At 49.0% G+C, this 23319-nt stretch overlaps 1 protein-coding gene across 1 annotated transcript in view; it reads right to left on the minus strand.

Annotated features, from left to right (window-relative positions):
• The window catches only part of LOC144674324 (equilibrative nucleoside transporter 1-like), a 112810-nt gene extending 92808 nt beyond the window's left edge, over window positions 1–20002 (minus strand). Inside the window, exon 1 of the mRNA XM_078535736.1 lies at window positions 19996–20002. The gene's annotated coding sequence lies outside the window, so the exon portion shown is untranslated. The remainder of the gene's footprint in view (window positions 1–19995) is intronic.
• Between the last annotated feature and the right edge of the window lie 3317 nt (window positions 20003–23319).

Genomic DNA, 23319 nt, shown 5'->3' on the forward strand with positions numbered 1-23319 from the left:
ATTCAGCTCCCGCTCTTTATAAATCTCTGCTCAGGCATTCAGATTCCACTGTTTATAAATCTCCGCTCTGACTCTCAGCTCCCGCTCTTTATAAATCTCTGCTCAGACATTCAGATTCCACTGTTTATAAATCTCCACTCTTACTCTCAGCTCCTGCTCTGTAAAAATCTCCGCTCTGACTCTCAGCTCCCGCTCTTTATAAATCTCTGCTCTGACTCTCAGCTCCCGCTCTTTATAAATCTCCGCTCTGACTCTCAACTCCCGCTCTTTATAAATCTCCGCTCTGACTCTCAACTCCCACTCTTTATAAATCTCCGCTCTAACTCTCAGCTCCTGCTCTGTAAAAATCTCCGCTCTGAATCTCAGCTCCCGCTCTTTATAATTCTCCGCTCTGACTCTCAGCTCCCGCTCTTTATAAATCTCCGCCCTGACTCTCAGCTCCCCCTCATTATAAATCTCTGCTCTAACTCTCAGCTCCAGCTATTTATAAATTTCCGCTCTGACTCTCAGCTACCGCTCTTTATAAATCTCTGCTCTGAATCTCAGCTCCCACTCTTTATAAATCTCCGCTCTGACACTCAGCTCCCGCTCTTTATAAATCTCTGCTCTAACTCTCAGCTCCCGCTCCTTATAAATCTCTGTTCTGACTCTCAGCTCCCGCTCTTTATAAATCTCCGCTCTGACTCTCAACTCCCGCTCTCTATAAATCTCCGCTCTGACTCTCAGCTCCCGCTCTTTATAAATCTCCGCTCTGATTCTCAGCTCCCGCTCTTTATAAATCTCCGCTCTGACTCTCAGCTCCCGCTCTTTATAAATCTCTGCTCAGACATTCAGATTCCACTGTATATAAATCTCCGCTCTGACTCTCAGCTCGCAGTCTTTATTAATCTCCGCTCTGACTCTCAGCTCCCGCTCTTTATAAATCTCCGCTCTGACTCTCAGCTCCCGATCTTTATAAATCTCCGCTCTGACTCTGAGCTCCCGCTCATTACAAATCTCCGCTCTGACTCTCATCTTCCGCTCTTTATAAATCTCCGCTCTGACTCTCAGCTCCCGATCCTTATAAATCTCCGCTCTGATTCTCAGCTCCCGCTCTTTATAAATCTCCGCTCTGACTCTCAGCTCCCGCTCTTTATAAATCTCCACTCTGACCCTCCGTTCCCGCTCTTTGTAAATCTCTTTGCTGATTCTCAGCTCCCGCTCTTTATAAATCTCTGGTCTGACTATCAGCTCCCGCTCTTTACAAATCTCCGCTCTGACTCTCAGCTCGCAATCTTTATTAGTCTCCGCTCTCACTCTCATCCCCTGCTCTTTATAAATCTCCGCTCGGACTCTCAGTACGCCATCTTTATAAATCTCTGCTCTGACACTCAGCTCCCGCTCTTTACAAATCTCCGCTGTGACTCTCAGATTCCACTATTTATAAATCTCAACTCTGACTCTCAGCTCCCGCTCTGTATAAATCTCCGCTCTGACTGTCAGCTCCCGCTCTTTATAAATCTCCGCTCTGACTCTCAGCTCGCAATCTTTATAAATATTTGCTCTGACTCTCAGCTCCCGCTCTTTATAAATATCCGCTCTGACTCTCAGCTCGCAATCTTTATTAATCTCCGTTCTCTCTCTCAGCTCCCGCTCTTTATAAATCTCCGCTCTGACTCTCAGCTCCCACTCTTTATAAATCTCCGCTCTGACTCTCAGCTCACACTCTTTATAAATCTCCGCTCATACTCTCAGCTCCTGCTCTGTATAAATCTCCGCTCTGTCTCTCAGCTCCCGCTCTTTATAAATCTCCACTCTGACACTCAGCTCCCGCTCTTTATAAATATCTGCTCTAACTCTCAGCTCCTGCTATTTATAAATTTCCGCTCTGACTCTCAGCTCGCAATCTTTATAAATGTTTGCTCTGACTCTCAGCTCCCGCTCTTTAAAAATCTCCGCTCTGACTCTCAGCTCCCACTCTTTATAAATCTCCGCTCTGACTCTCAGCTCCCACTCTTTATAAATCTCCGCTCTTACTCTCAGCTCCTGCTCTGTATAAATCTCCGCTCTGACTCTCAGCTCTCGCTCTTTATAAATCTCCGCTCTGACTCTCAGCTCCTGCTCTGTATAAATCTCCGCTCTGACTCTCAGCTCCCGATCCTTATAAATCTCCGCTCTGACTCTCAGCTCCCGCTCTTTATAAATCTCCGCTCTGACTATCAGCTCCCGATCCTGATAAATCTCTGCTCTGACTCTCAGCTTCCGCTCTTTATAAATCTCCGCTCTGACTCTCAACTCCCGCTCTTTTTAAATCTCCGCTCTGACTGTCAGCTCCCGCTCTTTATAAATCTCCGTTCTGACTCTCAGCTCCCGCTCTTTATAAATCTCTGCTCAGACATTCAGATTCCACTGTTTATAAATCTCCGCTCTGACTCTCAGCTCCCGCTCTTTATAAATCTCTGCTCAGACATTCAGATTTCACTGTTTATAAATCTCCGCTCTTACTCTCAGCTCCTGTGCTGTAAAAATCTCCGCTCTGACTCTCAGCTCCCGCTCTTTATAAATCTCCGCTCTGACTCTCAGCTCCCGCTCTTTATAAATCTCCGCTCTGACTCTCAACTCCCGCTCTTTATAAATCTCCGCTCTGACTCTCAACTCCCACTCTTTATAAATCTCCGCTCTAACTCTCAGCTCCTGCTCTGTAAAAATCTCCGCTCTGAATCTCAGCTCCCGCTCTTTATAATTCTCCGCTCTGACTCTCAGCTCCCGCTCTTTATAAATCTCCGCCCTGACTCTCAGCTCCCCCTCATTATAAATCTCTGCTCTAACTCTCAGCTCCAGCTATTTATAAATTTCCGCTCTGACTCTCAGCTCCCGCTCTTTATAAATCTCTGCTCTGAATCTCAGCTCCCACTCTTTATAAATCTCCGCTCTGACACTCAGCTCCCGCTCTTTATAAATCTCTGCTCTAACTCTCAGCTCCCGCTCCTTATAAATCTCTGTTCTGACTCTCAGCTCCCGCTCTTTATAAATCTCCGCTCTGACTCTCAGCTCCCACTCTTTATAAGTCTCTGCTCAGACATTCAGATTCCACTGTATATAAATCTCCGCTCTGACTCTCAGCTCGCAGTCTTTATTAATCTCCGCTCTGACTCTCAGCTCCCGCTCTTTATAAATCTCCGCTCTGACTCTCAGCTCCCGATCTTTATAAATCTCCGCTCTGACTCTGAGCTCCCGCTCATTACAAATCTCCGCTCTGACTCTCATCTTCCGCTCTTTATAAATCTCTGCTCTGACTCTCAGCTCCCGCTCTTTATAAATCTCCGCTCTGACTCTCAGCTCCCGATCCTTATAAATCTCCGCTCTGATTCTCAGCTCCCGCTCTTTATAAATCTCCGCTCTGACTCTCAGCTCCCGCTCTTTATAAGTCTCCACTCTGACCCTCCGTTCCCGCTCTTTGTAAATCTCTTTGCTGATTCTCATCTCCCGCTCTTTATAAATCTCCGGTCTGACTATCAGCTCCCGCTCTTTACAAATCTCCGCTCTGACTCTCAGCTCGCAATCTTTATTAGTCTCCGCTCTCACTCTCATCTCCTGCTCTTTATAAATCTCCGCTCGGACTCTCAGCTCCCGCTCTTTATAAATCTCCGCTCTGACTCTCTGCTCCCACTTATTATAAATCTCCGCTTTGACTCTGATCTCCCACTTTTTATAAATCTCTGCTCTTACTCTCAGCTCCCGCTCTTTATAAATCTCTGCTCTGACTCTCAGCTCCCGCTCTTTATAAATCTCCGCTCTGACTCTCAGCTCCCGCTCTTTATTAATCTCCGCTCTGACACTCAGCTCCCGCTCTTTATAAATCTCTGCTCTGACACTCATATTCAACTCCTTATAAATCTCCGCTCAGACTCTCAGGTCCCGTTCTTTATTAATCTCTCCTCTGACTCTCAGCTCCCGCTCTTTATAAATCTCTGCTCTGACTCTCAGCTCCCGCTCTTTATAAATCTCTGCTCTGACTCTCAGCTCCCGCTCGTTATAAATCTCTGCTCTGAATCTCAGCTCACGCTCTTTATAAACCTCCGCTCTGACTCTCAGCACGCCATCTTTATAAATCTCTGCTCTGACTCTGAGCTCCCACACTTTATTAATCTCTGCTCAGACATTCAGATTCCACTGTTTATACATCTCCGCTCTGACTCTCAGCTCGCAATCTTTATAAATCTCCGCTCTGACTCCCAGCTCCCGCTCTTCATAAATCTCTGCTCTGACTCCCAGCTCCCACTGTTTAAAAATCTCCGCTTTGACTCCCAGCTCCCGCTCTTTATAAATCTCCGCTCTGACTCTCAGCTCCCACTCTTTATTAATCTCCGCTCTGACTCTCAGCTCCCACTCTTTATTAATCTCCGCTCTGACTCTCAGCTCGCAATTTTATAAATCGCTGCTCTAACTCTCTGCTCGCAATCTTTATAAATCTCCGCTCTGACTCTCAGCTCCCGCTCTTTATAAATCTCTGCTCTGACTCTCAGCTCCCACTGTTTAAAAATCTCCGCTTTGACTCTCAGCTCCCGCTCTTTATAAATCTCCGCTCTGACTCTCAGCTCCCGCTCTTTATTAATCTCCGCTCTGACTCTCAGCTCCCGCTCTTTATAAATCTCTGCTCTGACTCTCAGCTCCCGCTTTTTATTAATCTCCGCTCTGACTCTCAGCTCCCGCTCTTTATAAATCTCTGCTCTGACTCTCAGCTCCCGCTCTTTATTAATCTCCACTCGGACTCTCAGCTCCCGCTCTTTATAAATCTCTGCTCTGACTCTCAGCTCCCGCTCTTTATAAATCTCCGCTCTGACTCTCAGCTCCCGCTCTTTATAAATCTCTGCTCTGACTCTCAGCTCCCGCTCTTTATAAATCTCTGCTCTGACTCTCAGCTCCCGCTTTTTATTAATCTCCGCTCTGAATCTCAGCTCCCGCTCTTTTGAAATCTCTGCTCTGACTCTCAGCTCCCGCTCTTTATAAATCTCCGCTCTGACTCTCAGCTCCCGCTCATTATAAATCTCCGCTCCGACTCTCAGCTCCCGCTCTTTATATATCTCCGCTATGACTCTCAGCTCCCGCTCTTTATAAATCTCCGCTCTGACTCTCAGCTCCCGCTCCTTATAAATCTCCGCTCTGACTCTCATCTCCCGCTCTGTATAAATCTCTTCTCTGACTCTCAGCTCCCGCTCTTTATAAATCTCCGCTCTGACTCTCAGCTCGCAATCTTTATTAATCTCCGCTCTCACTCTCTGCTCCCGCTCCTTATTAATCTCCGCTCTCACTGTCAGCTCCCGCTCTTTATAAATCTCCGCTCTGACTCTCAGCTCCTGCTCTCTATAAATCTCCGCTCTGATTCTCAGCTCCTGCTCTTTATTAATCTCCGCTCTGACCCTCAGCTCCCGCTCTTTATAAATCTCTGTTCTGACTCTCAGCTCCCGCTCTGTATAAATCTCTGCTCTGACTCTCAGCTCCTGCTCTTTATAAATCTTCGCTCTGACTCTCAGCTCGCAATCTTTATAAATCTCTGCTCTGACTCTGAGCTCCCGCTCTTTATAAATCTCCGTCTGAGTCGCAGCTCCTGCTCTTTATAAATCTCCGCTCTGACTCTCCGCTCGCAATCTTTATTAATCTCCGCTCTCACTCTAAGCTCCCGCTCTTTATAAATCTCTGCTCTGACCCTCCGCTCCCGCTCTTTGTAAATCTCTTTGCTGACTCTCAGCTCCCGCTCTTTATAAATCTCCGCTCTGACTCTCAGCTCCTGCTCTCTATAAATCTCTGCTCTTACTCTCAGCTCCCGTTCTTTATAAATCTCCGCTCTGACTCTGAGCTCCCACTCTTTATTAATCTCTGCTCAGATATTCAGATTCCACTGTTTATACATCTCCGCTCTGACTCTCAGCTCTCAATCTTTATAAATCGCTGCTCTAACTCTCAGCTCACAATCTTTATAAATCTCCGCTCTGACTCTTAGCTCCCGCTCTTTATAAATCTCCGCTCTGACTCTCAGCTCCCGCTCTTTATAAATCTCTGCTCTGACTCTCAGCTCCCGCTCTTTATAAATCTCTGCTCTGACTCTCAGCTCCCGCTCTTTATAAATCTCTGCTCTGACTCTCAGCTATCGCTCTTTATAAATCTGCGCTCTGACACTCAGCTCCTGCTCTCTATAAATCTCCGCTCTGACCCTCCGCTCCAGCTCTTTGTAAATCTCTTTGCTGACTCTCAGCTCCCGCTCTTTATAAATCTCCGCTCTGACTCTCAGCTCCTGCTCTTTATAAATCTCCGCTCTGACTCTCAGCTCCTGCTCTTTATAAATCTCCGCTCTGACTCTCAGCTCCCGTTCTTTATAAATCTCCGCTCTGACTCTGAGCTCCCACTCTTAATTAATCTCTGCCCAGACATTCAGATTCCACTGTTTATACATCTCCGCTCTGACTCTCAGCTCGCAATCTTTATAAATCGCTGCTCTAACTCTCTGCTCGCAATCTTTATAAATCTCCGCTCTGACTCTCAGCTCCCGCTCTTTATAAATCTCCGCTCTGACTCTCAGCTCCCGCTCTTTATAAATCTCTGCTCTGACTCTCAGCTCCCACTGTTTAAAAATCTCCGCTTTGACTCTCAGCTCCCGCTCTTTATAAATCTCCGCTCTGACTCTCAGCTCCCGCTCTTTATTAATCTCCGCTCTGACTCTCAGCTCCCGCTCTTTATAAATCTCTGCTCTGACTCTCAGCTCCCGCTTTTTATTAATCTCCGCTCTGACTCTCAGCTCCCGCTCTTTATAAATCTCTGCTCTGACTCTCAGCTATCGCTCTTTATAAATCTGCGCTCTGACACTCAGCTCCTGCTCTCTATAAATCTCCGCTCTGACCCTCCGCTCCAGCTCTTTGTAAATCTCTTTGCTGACTCTCAGCTCCCGCTCTTTATAAATCTCCGCTCTGACTCTCAGCTCCTGCTCTTTATAAATCTCCGCTCTGACTCTCAGCTCCCGTTCTTTATAAATCTCCGCTCTGACTCTGAGCTCCCACTCTTAATTAATCTCTGCCCAGACATTCAGATTCCACTGTTTATACATCTCCGCTCTGACTCTCAGCTCGCAATCTTTATAAATCGCTGCTCTAACTCTCTGCTCGCAATCTTTATAAATCTCCGCTCTGACTCTCAGCTCCCGCTCTTTATAAATCTCCGCTCTGACTCTCAGCTCCCGCTCTTTATAAATCTCTGCTCTGACTCTCAGCTCCCACTGTTTAAAAATCTCTGCTCTGACTCTCAGCTCCTGCTCTTTATAAATCTCTGCTCTGACTCTCAGCTCCCGCTCTTTATTAATCTCCACTCGGACTCTCAGCTCCCGCTCTTTATAAATCTCTGCTCTGACTCTCAGCTCCCGCTCTTTATAAATCTCCGCTCTGACTCTCAGCTCCCGCTCTTTATAAATCTCTGCTCTGACTCTCAGCTCCCGCTTTTTAAAATCTCCGCTCTGAATCTCAGCTCCCGCTCTTTTGAAATCTCTGCTCTGACTCTCAGCTCCCGCTCTTTATAAATCTCCGCTCTGACTCTCAGCTCCCGCTCATTATAAATCTCCGCTCCGACTCGCAGCTCCCGCTCTTTATATATCTCCGCTATGACTCTCAGCTCCCGCTCTTTATAAATCTCCGCTCTGACTCTCAGCTCCCGCTCCTTATAAATCTCCGCTCTGACTCTCATCTCCCGCTCTGTATAAATCTCTTCTCTGACTCTCAGCTCCCGCTCTTTATAAATCTCCGCTCTGACTCTCAGCTCGCAATCTTTATTAATCTCCGCTCTCACTCTCTGCTCCCGCTCCTTATTAATCTCCGCTCTCACTGTCAGCTCCCGCTCTTTATAAATCTCCGCTCTGACTCTCAGCTCCTGCTCTCTATAAATCTCCGCTCTGATTCTCAGCTCCTGCTCTTTATTAATCTCCGCTCTGACCCTCAGCTCCCGCTCTTTATAAATCTCTGTTCTGACTCTCAGCTCCCGCTCTGTATAAATCTCTGCTCTGACTCTCAGCTCCTGCTCTTTATAAATCTTCGCTCTGACTCTCAGCTCGCAATCTTTATAAATCTCTGCTCTGACTCTGAGCTCCCGCTCTTTATAAATCTCCGTCTGAGTCGCAGCTCCTGCTCTTTATAAATCTTCGCTCTGACTCTCAGCTCGCAATCTTTATTAATCTCCGCTCTCACTCTAAGCTCCCGCTCTTTATAAATCTCTGCTCTGACCCTCCGCTCCCGCTCTTTGTAAATCTCTTTGCTGACTCTCAGCTCCCGCTCTTTATAAATCTCCGCTCTGACTCTCAGCTCCTGCTCTCTATAAATCTCTGCTCTTACTCTCAGCTCCCGTTCTTTATAAATCTCCGCTCTGACTCTGAGCTCCCACTCTTTATTAATCTCTGCTCAGATATTCAGATTCCACTGTTTATACATCTCCGCTCTGACTCTCAGCTCTCAATCTTTATAAATCGCTGCTCTAACTCTCAGCTCACAATCTTTATAAATCTCCGCTCTGACTCTTAGCTCCCGCTCTTTATAAATCTCCGCTCTGACTCTCAGCTCCCGCTCTTTATAAATCTCTGCTCTGACTCTCAGCTCCCGCTCTTTATAAATCTCTGCTCTGACTCTCAGCTCCCGCTCTTTATAAATCTCTGCTCTGACTCTCAGCTATCGCTCTTTATAAATCTGCGCTCTGACACTCAGCTCCTGCTCTCTATAAATCTCCGCTCTGACCCTCCGCTCCAGCTCTTTGTAAATCTCTTTGCTGACTCTCAGCTCCCGCTCTTTATAAATCTCCGCTCTGACTCTCAGCTCCTGCTCTTTATAAATCTCCGCTCTGACTCTCAGCTCCCGTTCTTTATAAATCTCCGCTCTGACTCTGAGCTCCCACTCTTAATTAATCTCTGCCCAGACATTCAGATTCCACTGTTTATACATCTCCGCTCTGACTCTCAGCTCGCAATCTTTATAAATCGCTGCTCTAACTCTCTGCTCGCAATCTTTATAAATCTCCGCTCTGACTCTCAGCTCCCGCTCTTTATAAATCTCCGCTCTGACTCTCAGCTCCCGCTCTTTATAAATCTCTGCTCTGACTCTCAGCTCCCACTGTTTAAAAATCTCTGCTCTGACTCTCAGCTCCCGCTCTTTATAAATCTCTGCTCTGACTCTCAGCTCCCGCTCTTTATTAATCTCCACTCGGACTCTCAGCTCCCGCTCTTTATAAATCTCTGCTCTGACTCTCAGCTCCCGCTCTTTATAAATCTCCGCTCTGACTCTCAGCTCCCGCTCTTTATAAATCTCTGCTCTGACTCTCAGCTCCCGCTTTTTATTAATCTCCGCTCTGAATCTCAGCTCCCGCTCTTTTGAAATCTCTGCTCTGACTCTCAGCTCCCGCTCTTTATAAATCTCCGCTCTGACTCTCAGCTCCCGCTCATTATAAATCTCCGCTCCGACTCGCAGCTCCCGCTCTTTATATATCTCCGCTATGACTCTCAGCTCCCGCTCTTTATAAATCTCCGCTCTGACTCTCAGCTCCCGCTCCTTATAAATCTCCGCTCTGACTCTCATCTCCCGCTCTGTATAAATCTCTTCTCTGACTCTCAGCTCCCGCTCTTTATAAATCTCCGCTCTGACTCTCAGCTCGCAATCTTTATTAATCTCCGCTCTCACTCTCTGCTCCCGCTCCTTATTAATCTCCGCTCTCACTGTCAGCTCCCGCTCTTTATAAATCTCCGCTCTGACTCTCAGCTCCTGCTCTCTATAAATCTCCGCTCTGATTCTCAGCTCCTGCTCTTTATTAATCTCCGCTCTGACCCTCAGCTCCCGCTCTTTATAAATCTCTGTTCTGACTCTCAGCTCCCGCTCTGTATAAATCTCTGCTCTGACTCTCAGCTCCTGCTCTTTATAAATCTTCGCTCTGACTCTCAGCTCGCAATCTTTATAAATCTCTGCTCTGACTCTGAGCTCCCGCTCTTTATAAATCTCCGTCTGAGTCGCAGCTCCTGCTCTTTATAAATCTCCGCTCTGACTCTCCGCTCGCAATCTTTATTAATCTCCGCTCTCACTCTAAGCTCCCGCTCTTTATAAATCTCTGCTCTGACCCTCCGCTCCCGCTCTTTGTAAATCTCTTTGCTGACTCTCAGCTCCCGCTCTTTATAAATCTCCGCTCTGACTCTCAGCTCCTGCTCTCTATAAATCTCTGCTCTTACTCTCAGCTCCCGTTCTTTATAAATCTCCGCTCTGACTCTGAGCTCCCACTCTTTATTAATCTCTGCTCAGATATTCAGATTCCACTGTTTATACATCTCCGCTCTGACTCTCAGCTCTCAATCTTTATAAATCGCTGCTCTAACTCTCAGCTCACAATCTTTATAAATCTCCGCTCTGACTCTTAGCTCCCGCTCTTTATAAATCTCCGCTCTGACTCTCAGCTCCCGCTCTTTATAAATCTCTGCTCTGACTCTCAGCTCCCGCTCTTTATAAATCTCTGCTCTGACTCTCAGCTCCCGCTCTTTATAAATCTCTGCTCTGACTCTCAGCTATCGCTCTTTATAAATCTGCGCTCTGACACTCAGCTCCTGCTCTCTATAAATCTCCGCTCTGACCCTCCGCTCCAGCTCTTTGTAAATCTCTTTGCTGACTCTCAGCTCCCGCTCTTTATAAATCTCCGCTCTGACTCTCAGCTCCTGCTCTTTATAAATCTCCGCTCTGACTCTCAGCTCCTGCTCTTTATAAATCTCCGCTCTGACTCTCAGCTCCCGTTCTTTATAAATCTCCGCTCTGACTCTGAGCTCCCACTCTTAATTAATCTCTGCCCAGACATTCAGATTCCACTGTTTATACATCTCCGCTCTGACTCTCAGCTCGCACTCTTTATAAATCGCTGCTCTAACTCTCTGCTCGCAATCTTTATAAATCTCCGCTCTGACTCTCAGCTCTCGCTCTTTATAAATCTCTGCTCTGACTCTCAGCTCCCGCTCTTTATTAATCTCCGCTCTCACTCTCAGCTCCCGCTCTTTATAAATCTCTGCTCTGACTCTCAGCTCCCGCTCTTTATAAATCTCCGCTATGACTCTCAGCTCCCGCTCATTATAAATCTTCGCTCCGACTCTCAGCTCCCGCTCGTTATATATCTCTGCTATGACTCTCAGCTCCTGCTCTGTATATATCTCCGCTCTGACTCTCAGCTCCCGCTTTTTATAAATCTCCGCTCTGACTCTCAGCTCCCCCTCATTATAAATCTCTGCTCTGACTCTCAGCTCCAGCTCTTTATAAATCTCCGCTCTGACTCTCAGCTCCCGCTCTTTATAAATCTCCCCTCTGACTCTCAGCTCCCGCTCTGTATAAATCTCCGCTCTGACTCTCAGCTCCCGCTTTTTATAAATCTCCGCTCTGACTCTCAGCTCGCAATCTTTATAAATCTCTGCTCTGACTCTCAGCTCCCGCTCTTTATTAATCTCCGCTCTCACTCTCAGCTCGCCCTCTTTATTAATCTCCGCTCTGACTCTCAGCTCCCGCTCTTTATAAATCTCCGCTCTGACTCTCAGCTCCTGCTCTCTATATATCTCCGCTCTGACTCTCAGCTCCCGCTCTTTATAAATCTCCACACTGACTCTCAGCTCCCGCTCTTTATAAATCTCCGCTCTGACCCTCAGCTCCCGCTCTTTATAAACCTCTGTTCTGACTCTCAGCTCCCGCTCTGTATAAATCTCTGCTCTAACACTCAGCTCCCGCTCCTTATAAATCTCCGCTCTGACTCTCAGCTCCTGCTCTTTATAAATCTCCGCTCTGACACTCAGATTCCACTCTTTATACATCTCCGCTCTGACTCTCAGCTCGCAATCTTTATAAATCTCTGCTCTGACTCTCAGCTCCCGCTCTTTATAAATCTCCGCTCTGAATCTCAGCTCCCGCTCTTTATAAATCTCCGCTCTGACTCTCAGCTCCCGCTCTTTATAAATCTCTGCTCTGACTCTCAGCTCCCGCTTTTTATTAATCTCCGCTCTGACTCTCAGCTCCCGCTCTTTATAAATCTCTGCTCTGACTCTCAGCTCCCGCTCTTTATTAATCTCCACTCGGACTCTCAGCTCCCGCTCTTTATAAATCTCTGCTCTGACTCTCAGCTCCCGCTCTTTTTAAATCTCCGCTCTGACTCTCAGCTCCCGCTCTTTATAAATCTCTGCTCTGACTCTCAGCTCCCGCTCTTTATAAATCTCTGCTCTGACTCTCAGCTCCCGCTTTTTATTAATCTCCGCTCTGAATCTCAGCTCCCGCTCTTTTGAAATCTCTGCTCTGACTCTCAGCTCCCGCTCTTTATAAATCTCCGCTCTGACTCTCAGCTCCCGCTCATTATAAATCTCCGCTCCGACTCTCAGCTCCCGCTCTTTATATATCTCCGCTATGACTCTCAGCTCCCGCTCTTTATAAATCTCCGCTCTGACTCTCAGCTCCCGCTCCTTATAAATCTCCGCTCTGACTCTCATCTCCCGCTCTGTATAAATCTCTTCTCTGACTCTCAGCTCCCGCTCTTTATAAATCTCCGCTCTGACTCTCAGCTCGCAATCTTTATTAATCTCCGCTCTCACTCTCTGCTCCCGCTCCTTATTAATCTCCGCTCTCACTGTCAGCTCCCGCTCTTTATAAATCTCCGCTCTGACTCTCAGCTCCTGCTCTTTATTAATCTCCGCTCTGACCCTCAGCTCCCGCTCTTTATAAATCTCTGTTCTGACTCTCAGCTCCCGCTCTGTATAAATCTCTGCTCTGACTCTCAGCTCCTGCTCTTTATAAATCTTCGCTCTGACAGTCTCTCGCAATCTTTATAAATCTCTGCTCTGACTCTGAGCTCCCGCTCTTTATAAATCTCCGTCTGAGTCGCAGCTCCTGCTCTTTATAAATCTCCGCTCTGACTCTCCACTCGCAATCTTTATTAATCTCCGCTCTCACTCTAAGCTCCCGCTCTTTATAAATCTCTGCTCTGACCCTCCGCTCCCGCTCTTTGTAAATCTCTTTGCTGACTCTCAGCTCCCGCTCTTTATAAATCTCCGCTCTGACTCTCAGCTCCTGCTCTTTATAAATCTCCGCTCTGACTCTCAGCTCCCGTTCTTTATAAATCTCCGCTCTGACTCTCAGCTCGCAATCTTTATAAATCGCTGCTCTAACTCTCTGCTCGCAATCTTTATAAATCTCCGCTCTGACTCTCAGCTCCCGCTCTTTATAAATCTCCGCTCTGACTCTCAGCTCCCGCTCTTTATAAATCTCTGCTCTGACTCTCAGCTCCCACTGTTTAAAAATCTCCGCTCTGACTCTCAGCTCCCGCTCTTTATAAATCTCTGCTCTGACTCTCAGCTCCCGCTCTTTATTAATCTCCACTCGGACTCTCAGCTCCCGCTCTTTATAAATCTCCGCTCTGACTCTCAGCTCCCGCTCTTTATAAATCTCCGCTCTGACTCTCAGCTCCCGCTCTTTATAAATCTCTGCTCTGACTCTCAGCTCCCGCTTTTTATTAATCTCCGCTCTGAATCTCAGCTCCCGCTCTTTTGAAATCTCTGCTCTGACTCTCAGCTCCCGCTCTTTATAAATCTCCGCTCTGACTCTCAGCTCCCGCTCATTATAAATCTCCGCTCCGACTCTCAGCTCCCGCTCTTTATATATCTCCGCTATGACTCTCAGCTCCCGCTCTTTATAAATCTCCGCTCTGACTCTCAGCTCCCGCTCCTTATAAATCTCCGCTCTGACTCTCATCTCCCGCTCTGTATAAATCTCTTCTCTGACTCTCAGCTCCCGCTCTTTATAAATCTCCGCTCTGACTCTCAGCTCGCAATCTTTATTAATCTCCGCTCTCACTGTCAGCTCCCGCTCCTTATTAATCTCCGCTCTCACTGTCAGCTCCCTCTCTTTATAAATCTCCGCTCTGACTCTCAGCTCCCTCTCTTTATAAATCTCCGCTCTGACTCTCAGCTCCTGCTCTCTATAAATCTCCGCTCTGATTCTCAGCTCCTGCTCTTTATTAATCTCCGCTCTGACCCTCAGCTCCCGCTCTTTATAAATCTCCGTCTGAGTCGCAGCTCCTGCTCTTTATAAATCTCCGCTCTGACTCTCCGCTCGCAATCTTTATTAATCTCCGCTCTCACTCTAAGCTCCCGCTCTTTATAAATCTCTGCTCTGACCCTCCGCTCCCGCTCTTTGTAAATCTCTTTGCTGACTCTCAGCTCCCGCTCTTTATAAATCTCCGCTCTGACTCTCAGCTCCTGCTCTCTATAAATCTCTGCTCTTACTCTCAGCTCCCGTTCTTTATAAATCTCCGCTCTGACTCTGAGCTCCCACTCTTTATTAATCTCTGCTCAGATATTCAGATTCCACTGTTTATACATCTCCGCTCTGACTCTCAGCTCTCAATCTTTATAAATCGCTGCTCTAACTCTCAGCTCACAATCTTTATAAATCTCCGCTCTGACTCTTAGCTCCCGCTCTTTATAAATCTCCGCTCTGACTCTCAGCTCCCGCTCTTTATAAATCTCTGCTCTGACTCTCAGCTCCCGCTCTTTATAAATCTCTGCTCTGACTCTCAGCTCCCGCTCTTTATAAATCTCTGCTCTGACTCTCAGCTATCGCTCTTTATAAATCTGCGCTCTGACACTCAGCTCCTGCTCTCTATAAATCTCCGCTCTGACCCTCCGCTCCAGCTCTTTGTAAATCTCTTTGCTGACTCTCAGCTCCCGCTCTTTATAAATCTCCGCTCTGACTCTCAGCTCCTGCTCTTTATAAATCTCCGCTCTGACTCTCAGCTCCTGCTCTTTATAAATCTCCGCTCTGACTCTCAGCTCCCGTTCTTTATAAATCTCCGCTCTGACTCTGAGCTCCCACTCTTAATTAATCTCTGCCCAGACATTCAGATTCCACTGTTTATACATCTCCGCTCTGACTCTCAGCTCGCAATCTTTATAAATCGCTGCTCTAACTCTCTGCTCGCAATCTTTATAAATCTCCGCTCTGACTCTCAGCTCCCGCTCTTTATAAATCTCCGCTCTGACTCTCAGCTCCCGCTCTTTATAAATCTCTGCTCTGACTCTCAGCTCCCACTGTTTAAAAATCTCCGCTTTGACTCTCAGCTCCCGCTCTTTATAAATCTCCGCTCTGACTCTCAGCTCCCGCTCTTTATTAATCTCCGCTCTGAAACTCAGCTCCCGCTCTTTAGAAATCTCTGCTCTGACTCTCAGCTCCCGCTCTTTATAAATCTCCGCTATGACTCTCAGCTCCCGCTCATTATAAATCTTCCCTCCGTCTCTCAGCTCCCGCTCTTTACATATCTCCGCTATGACTCTCAGCTCCTGCTCTGTATATATCTCCGCTCTGACTCTCAGCTCCCGCTTTTTATAAATCTCCGCTCTGACTCTCAGCTCCCCCTCATTATAAATCTCTGCTCTGACTCTCAGCTCCAGCTCTTTATAAATCTCCACTCTGACTCTCAGCTCCCGCTCTTTATAAATCTCCGCTCTGACTCTCAGCTCCCGCTCTTTATAAATCTCCCCTCTGACTCTCAGCTCCCGCTCTGTATAAATCTCCGCTCTGACTCTCAGCTCCCGCTTTTTATAAATCTCCGCTCTGACTCTCAGCTCGCAATCTTTATAAATCTCTGCTCTGATTCTCAGCTCCCGCTCTTTATTAATCTCCGCTCTCACTCTCAGCTCCCCCTCTTTATTAATCTCCGCTCTGACTCTCAGCTCCCGCTCTTTATAAATCTCCGCTCTGACTCTCAGCTCCTGCTCTCTATATATCTCCGCTCTGACTCTCAGCTCCCGCTCTTTATAAATCTCCACACTGACTCTCAGCTCCCGCTCTTTATAAATCTCCGCTCTGACCCTCAGCTCCCGCTCTTTATAAACCTCTGTTCTGACTCTCAGCTCCCGCTCTGTATAAATCTCTGCTCTAACACTCAGCTCCCGCTCCTTATAAATCTCCGCTCTGACTCTCAGCTCCCGCTCTTTATAAATCTCCGCTCTGACACTCAGATTCCACTCTTTATACATCTCCGCTCTGACTCTCAGCTCGCAATCTTTATAAATCTCTGCTCTGACTGTCAGCTCCCGCTCTTTATAAATCTCCGCTCTGAATCTCAGCTCCCGCTCTTTATAAATCTCCGCTCTGACTCTCAGCTCCAGCTCTTTATAAATATCCGCTCTGAATCTCAGCTCCCGCTCTTTATAAATCTCTGCTCTGACTCTCAGCTCCCGCTCTTTATAAATCTCTGCTCTGACTCTCAGCTATCGCTCTTTATAAATCTGCGCTCTGACTCTCAGCTCCCTCTCTTTATAAATCTCCGCTCTGACTCTCAGCTCCCGCTCTTTATTAATCTCCACTTTGACCCTCAGCTCCCGCTGTTTATAAATCTCTGCTCTGACTCTCAGCTCCCGCTCTTTATAAATCTCTGCTCTGACTCTCAGCTCCCGCTGTTTATAAATCTCTGCACAGATATTCAGATTCCACTGTTTATAAATCTCCGCTCTGACTCTCAGCTCGCAATCTTCATAAAACTCTGCTCTGACTCTGAGCTCCTACTTTGTGACTATCTCATGCTGTCTGTGTAGATGCTCTTCTGGAGGTGTGGAAATGCCAAACAGCAGGCGCTGCCATCTGTATCTCCCGAACAGTGTCCAGAATGTAGTTAGAAAGCTGTTGTTTTTATTCAGCTTCACCTGACAGTAACCATCCTTCTCATCCAGGGTGGTGAATATCTTTGCCTTGGCAAGTTGAAGCAACACTCCTTCAATGGTTGACATTAATAAGGAGATCTCTTCAGCATTTTATTCCGTCCCTTTGGGTCTATGCATACTCGCAGCTTTCCAGGTTGCTTGACTGCTACCACGCTGCTAATCCAGTCTACGGGAGTTGTCACTTTCTCAATGACTCCCTTCTTTTCCAGATCTTCCACCTTCTTTTTCAGGCTTCATTTGAGGGCAGCTGGAACGCTTCTCAGTGGATGCTGAACTGGTCTTACACTCTCAGCTATTTCGAGATGTTAATCATCCTGGTAGACACCCCGACCCTGTAAACACATCTTTGTACTCCTCTAGGATCTCTTGTGCTGTCGCTGGTTTTGTGTGCTGTGACACACTGGGAACCTCTGTTGGCACGCTCGGGGTTACCAGTCCAAGCTTTAGACCCGCTCTGGCTGAGATGAGTGGCCGTTGCATCCCATCTATGATCTGGAACTCGAGCTATTCCTTCTGGCCATTGCATTGGGCTCTCTAGCTAACTTGCTCTCTCGGTATGAGCATCGTGCCTTCATATAGCCTCAGCCTTCCTTTCGAGGGCTCCATGTTCTGATTGCCATGTTGAGCTACTTTGCACAGGTCTGTGAAGTTCCTGGTGTAGCATGATGCTACATCTGACCCTTTTTGTTCATCTGATACTCTCCCCCTGCAGTCATCATGGTAACAGTCACAAACCAGTTGTCACCTATGGACTTAACAGGACCAACCTGTTGTACGGTGTATAGTGTTCATCAGACTTTTCTGCTGATATCTCTCCATTGGCCATCTGTATCAGCTTGTTTTGCTTCTTTCTCTCCAATCACTTGTGTGCGAAATGATTCCGCTTCTTGTAATTAAAACACTGCTTTCCCTGTGCTAGGCAATCCTGCTTTTCCTGTCTATGCTGTTCTTTGCAGTATTTGGATCCTGCCCTTAGCCTGTGACTGCTCAGCTGGTCTGGCCTGGCCTGTCTCTCAGTATGTTGTACCTCCTGCTCTGCTCTACAGGTGCTCTCGCTGATCTTTCACAACTTCCGCATTTTGACACTCACCTATCGCTTTTCTCAGCATCAATTTTTCATCTTTCAGAACACTTGCTATCACTGAGGGATCTCGCATGCCTGAGACTAATGTATCTTTAGCATCTTTTAGCAGTCCGAATTCACATGATTCTGCCAGCTGTGTTACTGCAATCACATACTGATCAATGGTCTTGTTTTCACCTTGAACTCTAGTGTTGAATACGCAGCGTCCATATGTAACATTCACTTGGGGTTCAGAATGTGCATTCAAAGCGGTGTTTTTCCTTTGCCCACCAGTTAGATTCAGGGTGGTATGATTGGGTGGTATACACTTTGAAGAGGTCCCTCCCCAGCAGTGTTAAAAATGTGGCTACTCTTATTGGTTCAGGCTTGTTCATTAAGTCTGTTGCAATCTCATAGCTTTGCCATTGTGAGTGGAAAAACTACCAGTTTCGCCATGCATCACTTTTTAATTCAACTGGAGATGGGAGTGGAAAATTTACTGCAGCCATTTCACTCACTCAGTAATTTACTTGCAGCCTTGGTCTGTGTTGCCTTTGTCCTTTTTCGGCAACGCAGTGCATTTCCTGAACTCCTTTTTGGCAGCTTCTTTTTTCAGATTTTTCAGTGAAAGTCTTTACTGGACTGAAGAGAATTAGCAGCCGAAACTCAGCTTGCCTCATGGTGGAGTCACATGACTATGGCAAGCCAGGTAGTACACTTAGTTTAGATTGCATTTCCAAAACCCAAACAGATAGAGAGACAGTGAGTGAGAGAGAGAGAGAGAGAGAGAGACTGAGGCAAAGACACAGACAGAGACAGAGAGAGAGAGACAAAGAGACAGGGAAAGAGAGAGACAGCGAGAGAGGCAGACAGAGAGAGAAACAGAGAGAGACAGAGAGAGAGAGACAGAGAAAGAGAGACAGAGAAAGAGAGACAGCGAGAGAGGCAGACAGAGAGAGGGGGACAGAGAGAGAGGGAGACAGAGATACAGACAGAGAGAGAGAGAGAGGGACAGAGAGAGAGAGAGAGGGAGACAGAGAGACAGAGAGAGAGAGAGAAAGGGACAGAGAGAGAGAGAGAGAGGGAGACAGAGATACAGAAAGAGAGAGAGAGGGACAGAGAGAGAGAGAGGGGGACAGAGAGAGAGAGAGAGGGAGACAGAGAGACAGAGAGAGAGAGAGAAAGGGACAGAGAGAGAGAGAGAGAGGGAGACAGAGATACAGAAAGAGAGAGAGAGGGACAGAGAGAGAGAGAGGGGGACAGAGAGAGAGAGAGGGACAGAGAGAGAGAGAGGGAGACAGAGATACAGAAAGAGAGAGAGAGAGGGACAGAGAGAGAGAGAGAGAGAGAGAGAGAGGGAGACAGAGATACAGACAGAGGGAGAGAGAGGGACAGAGTGAGACAGAGAGACAAGGAGAGTGAGGAGATAATGAGCAACCCAACTCACTGTTGGAACTCCTCCCTGCAAAACACTCTCTTATATTCTGGTAACAAATCTGTGGAACACACTCAACATCGTTCCACTCAAACCACTTATCAACATTACCCATTTCCCAGCTCCAGCCCTCTCCTCCCACCCCCTCCCCCACCTTAAACCACTTACCCCTCGCCCACTCCCCTCCCCCACCTTAAACCCCTTACCCCTCCCACCCCCTCCCCCACCTTAAACCATTTACCCCTCCCACCCCCTCCCCCACCTTAAACCATTTACCCCTCCCCCTCTCCTCCCACCCCCTCCCCACCTTAAACCACTTACCCCTCCCCCCACTCCCCTCCCCCACCTTAAACCACTTCCCCCTCCCCCCACTCCCCTCCCCCACCTTAAACCACTTACCCCTCCCCCCACTCCCCTCCCCCACCTTAAACCACTTCCCCCTCCCCCACCTTAAACCACTTCCCCCTCCCCCACCTTAAACCACTTACCCCTCCCCCACTCCCCTCCCACCCCCTCCCTCACTTTAACCCATTTACCCCTCCCCCACTCCCCTCCCACCCCCTCCCCCACTTTAATCAGTTTACCCCTTCTCTCTCTCCCCCCTCACTTAAACCTGCTTAACCCTCCTCCCGAACCTCTCCCCAGCCACCTCCACTTACCCCTTCCCCCACTCTCTTCCCAACCCCTCCTCCAACCCCACCCTCATTTTATCCCCATTTACCAAACCCACCTGCTCACAACACCCCCTCCCCTTCCACCCTCCACCCACGTACTGACCGGTCTCCTGGTTGCTGCCGGTTTGTTGTCATTCTCCTCCACTGGCCGTGGATTCCCAGCAAATCTTCTCAAAGCTAAAGAGCAGGAAAGAGCAAATGTCAGAGTGACCCAGGTAGAGTGACCCAGAGGGAGTGACCCAGAGGGAGTGACCCAGAGGGAGTGACCCAGAGGGAGTGACCCAGAGGGAGTGACCCAGGTAGAGCGACCCAGAGGGAGTGACCCAGGTAGAGCGACCCAGAGGGAGTGACCCAGAGGGAGTGACCCAGGGGGAGTGACCCAGGTAGAGTGACCCAGAGGGAGTGACCCAGAGGGAGTGACCCAGAGGGAGTGACCCAGGTAGAGCGACCCAGGTAGAGTGACCCAGGTAGAGTGACCCAGGTAGAGTGACCCAAAGGGAGTGACCCAGGTAGAGCGACCCAGGTAGAGTGACCCAGGTAGAGTGACCCAGAGGGAGTGACCCAGGTAGAGTGACCCAGGTAGAGTGACCCAGAGGGAGTGACCCAGGTAGAGTGACCCAGGTAGAGCGACCCAAAGGGAGCGACCCAGAGGGAGTGACCCAGGTAGAGTGACCCAGGTAGAGCGACCCAGGTAGAGTGACCCAGGTAGAGTGACCCAGGTAGAGTGACCCAGGTAGAGCGACCCAGGTAGAGTGACTCAGAGGGAGTGACCCAGGTAGAGTGACCCAGGTAGAGTGACCCAGAGGGAGTGACCCAGGTAGAGCGACCCAAAGGGAGCGACCCAGGTAGAGTGACCCAGAGGGAGTGACCCAGGTAGAGCGACCCAGGTAGAGCGACCCAGGTAGAGTGACCCAGGTAGAGTGACCCAGGTAGAGCGACCCAAAGGGAGCGACCCAGGTAGAGTGACCCAGGTAGAGTGACCCAGGTAGAGCGACCCAGGTAGAGTGACCCAGGTAGAGTGACCCAGGTAGAGCGACCCAGGTAGAGTGACCCAGGTAGAGCGACCCAGGTAGAGTGACCCAGGTAGAGTGACCCAGGTAGAGTGACCCAGGTAGAGTGACCCAGGTAGAGTGACCCAGAGGGAGTGACCCAGGTAGAGTGACCCAGGTAGAGCGACCCAGGTAGAGCGACCCAAAGGGAGCGACCCAGGTAGAGTGACCCAGAGGGAGTGACCCAGGTAGAGTGACCCAGGTAGAGCGACCCAGGTAGAGTGACCCAGGTAGAGCGACCCAGGTAGAGTGACCCAGGTAGAGCGACCCAGGTAGAGTGACCCAGGTAGAGTGACCCAGAGGAAGCGACCCAGGTAGAGTGACCCAGGTAGAGCGACCCAGGTAGAGTGACCCAGGTAGAGCGACCCAGGTAGAGCGACCCAGGTAGAGTGACCCAGAGGGAGTGACCCAGGTAGAGTGACCCAGGTAGAGCGACCCAAAGGGAGCGACCCAGGTAGAGTGACCCAGAGGGAGTGACCCAGGAAGAGTGACCCAGGTAGAGTGACCCAGGTAGAGTGACTCAGAGGGAGTGACCCAGAGGGAGTGACCCAAAGGGAGCGACCCAGGTAGAGCGACCCAGGTAGAGTGACCCAGGTAGAGTGACCCAGGTAGAGTGACCCAGGTAGAGCGACCCAAAGGGAGCGACCCAAAGGGAGCGACCCAGGTAGAGCGACCCAGGTAGAGTGACCCAGGAAGAGTGACCCAGGTAGAGTGACCCAAAGGGAGTGACCCAGGTAGAGCGACCCAGGTAGAGTGACCCAAAGGGAGCGACCCAAAGGGAGCGACCCAGGTAGAGTGACCCAGGTAGAGTGACCCAGGGGGAGTGACCCAGAGGGAGTGACCCAGGTAGAGTGACCCAAAGGGAGCGACCCAAAGGGAGCGACCCAGGTAGAGTGACCCAGAGGGAGTGACCCAGGTAGAGTGACCCAGGAAGAGTGACCCAGGTAGAGCGACCCAGGTAGAGTGACCCAGGTAGAGTGACCCAGGTAGAGTGACCCAGGTAGAGTGACCCAGAGGGAGTGACCCAGGTAGAGTGACCCAGGTAGAGTGACCCAGGTAGAGTGACCCAGAGGGAGTGACCCAGGTAGAGTGACCCAGGTAGAGTGACCCAGAGGAAGCGACCCAGGAGTGTTAACCAAAAAGATTGACCCAGGGAGCGAGAATGACCCAGTGATTGTCGCAGAGAATGACCCAGAAAGTGACCCAGTGAGAGTGACTCAGAGACCAGGATTTTACATCCCACGGACAGGCGCAGCTGACCTGAATAATAGACGTGAGGTAGCGCGAGATGAGGTCGGGCAGGTGTCCCGACATCTTTGTGCACCTATGTGATATTCCGCTCGGCGGGCGTGCTTCTGACTGCCGACCCACAATGAAGTGACTGTGAAGCCCTTTAACGATACAATGAACCCCGATTCCACATGGCCTGTCCACGTTTCCGATTGGCAGACTGGCCACTCTCCCAGGCAGCATTGAAACCTGGCTCCAGGGCGGAGTGAAATCTCCATGTGGGGAATGAAATAAAGGGAGGGATCTGCGGACTGGGATTTTTTGAGATATAAGGTGCTGGATTGTGCTGTATGGACGTAGTTTGTAGCATTGTTGTCCTTTCCTTTATCCTGTGGAGGTTTGCAGCTCCCTGGAGTAGCTGCCGGCCTGAGAGAGCTCTCTCTCTCTCAGCGCTCAGCTGCACCCTCGGTTGTGTTGGTACCCGCCCCTCTTCCCGCCCCCACCACAACAGCGCTGAGCATTTCTCAGATGGCGGTCAGGGGGCGATTGCGGCCGGAGGCCCCATTTCCCGTCCACTCTCGGGCCCGCCAATCAGGCCTGCCCAATAACCAAACAAATTAGGCCAGAGACTGAACCAGAGAGCAGACTGACTCAAACTGAACATGACTCACACAGACTGTCTCACAGAATGTACTCTGGGTGGGGGACTTCAATACCCATCACCAAGAGTGGCTCAGTAGCACCACTACTGACCGAGCTGGCCGAGTCCTAAAGGACATAGCTGCTAGACTGGGTCTGCGGCAGGTGGTGAGGGAACCAACAAGGGGGAAAAACATATTTGACCTCATCCTCACCAACCTGCCTGGCGCAGATGCATCTGTCCATGACAGTATCGGTAGGAGTGACCACCGCACAGTCATTCTGTAGACAAAGTCCCACCTTCACATTGAGGATATCCTCCATCGTGTTGTGTGGCACTACCACCGTGCTAAATGGGATAGACTTCAAACAGATCTAGCAACTCAAGACTGGGCATCCATGAGGTGCTGTGGACCATCAGCAGCAGCAGAATTGTACTCGAATACAATCTGTAACCTCATGGCCCGGCATATCCCCCACTCTACCATTACCATCAAGCCAGGGGATCA

The sequence above is a fragment of the Cetorhinus maximus genome, unplaced genomic scaffold, assembly GCF_964194155.1.
Source record: "Cetorhinus maximus unplaced genomic scaffold, sCetMax3.hap1.1 HAP1_SCAFFOLD_630, whole genome shotgun sequence".
Classification (NCBI taxonomy): Eukaryota; Metazoa; Chordata; class Chondrichthyes; order Lamniformes; family Cetorhinidae; genus Cetorhinus; species Cetorhinus maximus.